Source organism: Zonotrichia leucophrys, chromosome 23, assembly GCF_028769735.1.
Source record: "Zonotrichia leucophrys gambelii isolate GWCS_2022_RI chromosome 23, RI_Zleu_2.0, whole genome shotgun sequence".
Classification (NCBI taxonomy): Eukaryota; Metazoa; Chordata; class Aves; order Passeriformes; family Passerellidae; genus Zonotrichia; species Zonotrichia leucophrys.
In genome coordinates, this window is record NC_088192.1 from 6,598,141 (window position 1) to 6,606,021 (window position 7,881).

Below are 7,881 nucleotides of genomic sequence, written 5' to 3' on the forward strand. Positions count from 1 at the left end.
CTGCTGATGTCCCTGGAATTCCACACCTGCTCCCATTTTGGGATAATTTCCTGCTCTTTTCAAACATCACAGCGGGAAAAATGTGGGGTTTTCTCAGTCTTAAATAATGTCTCCATTCCAGCCTCATGCAGAGCTCAGATCACAGCCCAGAGGGGGCTGCTCCACTCTGAACCAGCACAAACCAGGCTTCAATGGAATATTTATCAGCAAACTTCAATGGAATATTTGCAGAGGATGAATAAGAAATGTGCTGCTGCCCCTGCTCTTTTCACTCAATGTGCATTTCTGTAATGGGGATGAAGAGGATAATGTTGGTTGTATATTTTCCAGCTGATTTTCTCATTAAGGGGGGATAATTTCATTCTTCTGTGCTCCATCTCCTTGTTTTGGCTACCAGGATGCTCCACAGCAGACCTGGAGTCTGGAAGGGTGCCCTAGATGACATCTCAGTGGTTCCAGCACTTTTAAACATGCTCAGAAATCCCCCCCAAAAGCTCAAACCACTCCAATCCTCCTAGCAGAAAATCAATTTTCTGCCCCCACATCTGCCAATTGTTTAACTGTAACCAGAGAGCTACTCGAAATTCCACCAGGAAACTTTGCAGGAGAGCCCAGATTATTGCAGCGAGACCCAGGCTGATCTCCTGCTTTATTCTGTGGAGAGATTAAATGTGATCTTTGAATTATTAATTGGTTACTGAGCACCCACACATCTCTTGTTCACAGCCACAGGACCAAGCTGGGTGCTGGAGCTGTTCTCATTTCCCTCCATGACAGGCTCCTTTCCTACTCCAGGACAGGCCTGGAGGAGGCCTCAGGATGGGCCTTCGCTTTGGAAAAGTACTAAATATTCCATATCAGAGCCTGGGATGCTGTGGGACAGAACATTCCACATTTCTGCTCTTGCTCACAGCCATGGGACCGGGCTGGGTGCTGGAACTCTTCTTATTTCTTACCATGGCTGCTCCATGACAGGCCTGGAGGAGGCCTCAGGATGGGGCTTCCCTTTGGAAAAGCACATCCTGCCCTAAATATTCCTTATTAGAGCCTAGGATGCTGTGGAACAGAGCATTCCACACTTCTGCTCTTTCTCACAGCCCGGAGACCAGGCTGGATGCTGGAGCTGTTCTCACTTCCCTCCTTGGCTGCTACAAGCCAAGCCTGGGGGAGGCCTCAGGATGGGCTGCCAGGGTGGAGATTCCCTTTGGAATTCCCACATGCTGCCCTAAGCATTCTTTATCAGAGCTTGGGATGTTGTGGGACAGCTCTGGGATAGAACTTTCCACACTTCTGCTCTTGGTCACAACTACAGGACCAGGCTGGGTGCTGGAGCCATTCTCATTTCCTTCCTCAGCTGCTGCAAGCCGGGCCTGGAGGAGGCCTCAGGGTGGGCCTTCCCTTTGGAAAAGCACTAAATATTCCATATCAGAGCCTGGGGCAGCTCTGGGACAGAACATTCCACACTTCTGCTCTTGGTCACAGCCATGGGACCGGGCTGGGTGCTGGAACTCTTCTTATTTCTTACCATGGCTGCTCCATGACAGGCCTGGAGGAGGCCTCAGGATGGGGCTTCCCTTTGGAAAAGCACATGCTGCCCTAAATATTCCTTATTAGAGCCTGGAATGCTGTGGGAGAGCTCTGGGACATCTGACCAGGCTTCTCCCACCAAAACCCCATTAACTGGGGCTGCCCAAATGTGAAATGTTGGCAATTCTCTTGGTTTCCAAACCAGAGGAGGGCTCCTCAATGTGGTCCTGCTAAATCTTTTTAAAACCCCTCCTCTGCCTCTTTCAGTGGTTCAGATGCTCTCTCTAATTAAATTCCTGCTAATAATGGGGAATGTTCCTGGCTGTTGAGTGGCTGCAGCAGGGTAAATCAGTCCCTGGCCCTCTTGCTTTAATTGGCTTTGATAATAGGGCTGCAGTAGCTGAGATATGGTCAGGACGTGTCTGGCAGAGCTGGGGTTGGTTTCAGTGTGGGTTCACAGCTGGTCTAACTGAGCCTGGCTCTAACCAAGCCAGCCCATCTCCTGCCTGGGCTCTGCTTTCCCTCCAGGGCTCAGCATTCCAGCATTCCAGTTTCCCCAGCCCTGATAAAATGTGTGGATTTATTGTCAGTTCCCAGCCAGGCTGAGCTGCAGACAGGACATGGGGTTGGGTTTGAAATGCCACAGGGCTCGGCCAACACAAACTGAGCCCAGCCTGGCCCAGGCTGCTCCTGAGCCCCACCAGGGCTGGGTTGGAGACTCAGAAAAGACCCTTTTAAATGCCCTTGTTATTTTGGTTTGGCTTCTCCAAACTGATTTATGGATGTGTACCCAGCCCAGGCCCAGCTCACACAAAGATCTCAGTGCTGCTCCAAGCTGGTTTTTGGTCAGGATAGAGGAGAAATGAGCAGCAGTCCTCTGGTGGAGGGGAAGATTGAGCTGATGATTGAGCAGAGGGTCTCAGCACAGATAAATATGAGGGTCTTGACTGAACCAACAACATCATCTGGAGCTTGAGATGTTCCTGGACTCCAGGGATGACCATTAAATTCCCTGTGGCTTTTCCACCCAGCAAAAGCTCCAGTGGAAAAGGGGATTTTGTGGAACATTCCTGACAATGGAAGTATTTTACAGTGATTTTGGATGGGCTTGGAGCAACCTGGGAGAGTGGAAGGTGACCCTACCCGTGGCAGGAGGTGGCTTTAAGATCTCTTCCAGCACAAACTACCCCAGAATTCTGGGATCCTCTGATTCCTGGGGCTTTTGTGTGCCTTGCCTTGATCAATCAGGTGTTTGGGATCATTCGCCTTGGAGAAAAGGAGCTGCCCACACAGTGACAACATTTGCAACTGGTGAATCTTATCCTGCTGCTCGTTCATAGGATCATGAAATTCTGGAATAACCTAAATGGGGTGGGAACCACAGGATCATGAATTCAACTCTGGCCCTGCCCAGAGCCCCCACCAACCCCACCCTGGCCATCCCTGCAGTGCTGCCCAAATTTCTCCCCCATCCTTCATCTCCCCCATCCCTCACTCACACAATCATGGAATGTGCTGAGCTGGAAGGGACCCACAGGGATGATCAATCCCAAAGCCAAACCCTGCCCAGAGCCCCCAGCAAGCCCAGCCTGGGCATCCCTGGAGCTGTGGCAGCCTCGGGGCCGTGCCCATTGCCTGGGCAGCCTGGGCAGTGCCAGCACCCTCTGGGGGAAGAGCCTTGCCCTGATCTCCAGCCTGAGCTGCCCTGGCCCAGCCCCAGCCGTGCCCTGGCTGCTGTCCCTGCCCCAGAGCAGAGATGGGAGCTGCCCCTCGGGAGGAGCTGAAGATCCCTGAGCTCTTTGCTCCAGCTGGACACTCCAAGTGCCCTCGGCTGCTCCTCCAAACCCTTCCCCATCCCCATGTCCCTTCTTGACTGCTCTCTAACACCTTTAGACCTTTTTTCTTAACACCTTTTTTCTATTGTGCCACCCAAAATTGCACAAAGTTCTGGTGCCATCCCTGCTGTTTTTAGCACAGAAACAACCTCAGAGCCTCCCAGTCCAGGCCAGAAGTGAGGAATTGCACAGGTGGAGAAATGCAGGCAGGGATAGAGGAGCAGAGCCCTGCAGGTGGCCAGCAGGAGAGGCAGGAACTGTGCCCAGGAGGCAGCTCAATCCCAGGGGAAGCTGTGGGCATGGGGAACAAACAAAAAGTGATCCCCGTGAAATAAGTGTGACCCATAAAACACACAAACAAGGCCCAGCCATAAACAGCATTTGCTATTTCCAGCAGCAGCCCCAGGGATATTTGCCAGCTCTTTGCAGCTGGAAGGATAAACAGAAATTCCTTTGATCCTGACTCAGTGCAGGGGTTATTTTCAAAGCCACTTCTGCCTCCCCAGCCTTTCCTTTGCATCATTTGTTGGATGCTTTGCTCTGCCCCCACTGCTGTAATTCCACGTTGCCAGGGTGGGAAATGGGGATGCAGGAGGTTGGGAGGGGTCCCTCCATCCCTCAAACCAAAATAGAAACATTATGGGGGTAAAACACAAGAATTGGAGCTTTTGTCATCATTTCTCTGCAGGGTGAAAAGTGGAGCTGGGAATTCAGCTTGGAACACTCACCTGGGACATCAAAGGAAACCAGAAATAGGCAGAAATTACAGAGCATTTGTAAAACCTTGGAGCTTTCTGGAGGCTGGAGGGCAGCAGGGCTATGTTTACTACAAATCCTGGGTTTGTTTAGAATGAAATAAAAACCAACAGCAAACAACTTGGAGTTTGGCTGCTGCTCCCTTCCCAGCCTTTTCATTCTGCCTCATCTGTGGGACTCAGGCACCCTCCAGATCCCTTTGGAGAAGAATTTCTGGTCCAGGGCTACAGAAAATAAAGAAAAACCCAGTGTTTAACTATGGCATTGTTAAGGTTGGAAAAAACCTTTAGGATCCTCATGTCCAGTCATGGTCACCACTAAACCACATCTTAAAATGCCCAATCCACAGATTTTTTGAGCAATTCCAGGGATTTGATTCCACCACTACCCTGGGAAGCCTGTGTCAATTCCTGACCATGATGAAAATTTCATCCTTTCCATGAAGAAGTTTTTCTCAATATCCATTCAAAACCTCTCCTGGCCCAGCCTGAGGTGATTTCCTAATCCTGCCTTCTGCTAGAGCTCCACTGGAAGTTTGGGAACATCTTGAGATCCCTGATTTCCTTTTTCCTCCCCCAGAAAACCTTCCCATTTTTCTGGGTCATTTCCATAATAGTGCCTCAGGGACTGCTGCTGCATTTTGATTTTAACACTTGGGCTCTCTGCAGGGTGAAATTTACAGCAAGATATTAAATGCAATCAGGGGTGTCTACTGGAAATAGGGAAATTCAAAGCTAAAATGCAGTTTTGAAATAAAACCCAAGCAGAACAAATGACATGAGTGCAGTGCTGGTTCTAAACAAGAATTTCCAGTCCCATGGAAAATCCAGTGTTGTTTTTCCTGGCTTTTCCCAGCTGATCAGCATTCTGGAAGGGCTGTGATGGAGGAAGAGCTGCATTTACATAATTCATTCCATCAGTTATTTGTGTGATGACAAATGAGGAATTGCCATCTCTCCCAGCTTTAATTTTGCTCAAATGTTTTCATTTTAGTGCTTTCAGGACTTATCCTTAAGCTGGGCTTTGCTTTCCCTGCTCCAAGACTGGCAGATTTGGCACTTTAAAGGTGAAAGGGTCCAGCAGAGTGGAATTCTGCCATGGGGAATTGGCAAATCAGGGATGTGCAAACCAGGAAATTTGTCTGGAAAACAACAGAGGAGCTGAAGGACAACAAGAACCATGAGGAAACCACGAGGAATTTGGGGAATCTTGCAGAGCTTTGGAAGTGAGGGGAACCCAAAGCTCTCTCCTGCCTGGGTGCAGATGATGATTCCCAGTTGTCTGTGCTGGGGAGGACAAACTGCAGCTCCTGAGCTCATGTTTGCGCCTTGGAATCAAAGAATTCCTCAGGCTGGAAAAGACCTCTGGGATCACCAAGTCCTTCTGTCCCCCAGCACCATCACAGCCACCACTGACCGTGTCCCCAAGGGCCACATCCGCACCCTCTTAGGACATTCCTGGGATGGGGACTCCAGCACTTCCTTGATTCCACCTCAGCCAATGCTTCACAACCCTTCCCTGAGAAAATGTTCCCAAACCCTGCCCTGGCCCAGCCTGAGGCCGTTCCCTCTGCTCCTGTCCCTGTGCCCTGGAGCACAGCCCGACCCCCCCGGCTGTGCCCTCCTGGCAGGAGCTGTGCAGAGCCACAAGGGCCCCCTGAGCCTCCTTTGCTCCAGGCTGAGCCCCTGCCCAGCTCCCTCAGCCCCTCCTGGGGCTCCAGACCCTTCCCCAGCTCTGTTCCCTTCCCTGGACAGGCTCCAGCCCATCCATGTGTTTCTTTTCCAAACCTGCCCCCAAAATTCGAGGTGTGACCTCACCAATGCTCAGCATGGGGGACTCTGAACCTTTTGCCTCCAGCAGGAACAAAGTGGCACCAAAATTTTCTGGTTCTCCATCAGTGGAAGGAAATTGAGGATTTGGTGTTTCAGAGTGTTGGGACAGCAGTTGTGGGTTTCTCTGAGTCTGGATTGAAGGCACTTGAGACTGTAGTTCATATTCAGACTCAGGTGCTTATTATTTCTTATCAGTAAAACAGTCTCACTACTGTGAGTTTGGCAGCTTTTCATTAGAAGGAACAAAACGGTCAACAATCTCTGGTTACAAGGTCTTTTAAGACTAAACTATCAAATAAAGAACTGACACCTAGATTATTTCTCTTTTAACACAATAACTGTTCCCTGGAAGCACTCAATGCAGACTTTTCCACCCAATTACAAAATGCCACCCAAACCCACGGAAAAGAAGGAGGAAGAAGAAGCATGAAGAAGAAACCCAGGACAACACCCTGTGCCTTCCATCTTGCTGCCATCCACAGCATACTAAAAATCCCAAAATCTAAATTTCTCACCAAGTGATGCACCTACACTACTCTCTATAATCTATTTCACACTTTTGTGGATTCCAGTCTGTTCTGGAGTTTAGGAAACTTTCTCCATGAATGAGGGTCAAAGTCAGTGCTCTCCTGGGGGTCAGGGCAGAGCAGACAGAGAAATATTCCTGGTGCTCTGGGTTTCCACATTAGAGCATCACTTCTGGAGTCAGGATCCATGGGTTTGAGGGTGCTGGAGGAGAGGCAAAGCCTCCCCCTGCCAGGACACGTGAAGGCCACAACAGCAGCAAGGCCACGCTGGGGCCAGCACGGGCTGTTCACAGTTTATGTGTTTACCTTGCAGGAGGCTAAGGAAGAGCTCAAAATGCATATTTTCCTCCTGAAATATTGACTCCAGTGTTCTCCTTCTCAGGGGCCTGGGGAGAAATGATGTTTCATATTTTAAAAATAAACACTGCTTTTCCAGAGGCGTCAATGCAGCCCCAGAGCTCCCAGCACACCTTTGCCTCTCGCACTCTTTTCAAAGCTTTAATGCTGCTTGTGTGCCACAAGCTCTGCTGGTGAAAATATCCACCTGAAATGTATTTATCTTTGCTAATTAACAGCAGAATGACACAGAGCAACTTTATATTTTCCCTGCAAGAACAGCCATAGAGGTTTCATTTACAGAGGGCTCTGAATGATCCCCATTCATGGGGAGCAAGTGCTGTCTGCACCAAGAGATCCTTGTGTGCAGGGCAGGAAAACAGGAGAAACCCCAGCCCAGACAGGTCCAGGGCAAAATCTCCCAAATTTCAGGTTTTTATTTCACTGTGGGCCCTGACAGTCATGAATGGATGGGGGCAGTTTTATGAATTTGGGGAGCAAACTCTGTGTGTGTGAACACGGGAGGGGATTGTTGTGTTTGCACTGCCCTAAATCCATGATTTTATAAATATATCCATGAAAGTATCCACAGAGGAAAGGAAGGGGGTGGAAAGGACCTGAAATCCCACCCAGTGCCACCCCTGCCACGGCAGGGACACCTCCCACTGTGCCAGGTGCTCCAGCCTGGCCTTGGGCACTGCCAGGGCTCCAGGGGCAGCCACAGCTGCTCTGGCAATTCCAGCCCAGCCCCTGCCCACCCTGCCAGGGAACAATTCCATCACAATATCCCCTCCAATCCCACTCTTTTTCAGTTTGAGGTCATTCCCTGGCTCCTGTCCCTTCATCCCTTGTCCAAAGTCTTTCTCCATCTTTCCTGCAGCTCCTTCAGGCAGCAGAAAGTCTCAATGAGGTCACCCCAATCCTTGTCTTCTCCAGGCTGAGCAATCCCAATCCTGCCACCCTTTCCTCATGGCACAGCTGCTCCATCCTCACCTGCAGCATTTCCTCCTCCTGGCTGAAAATCTGTCAGCTCCAGAGGTGGCTGAAAGCTTGGAACTGATGCTGTGG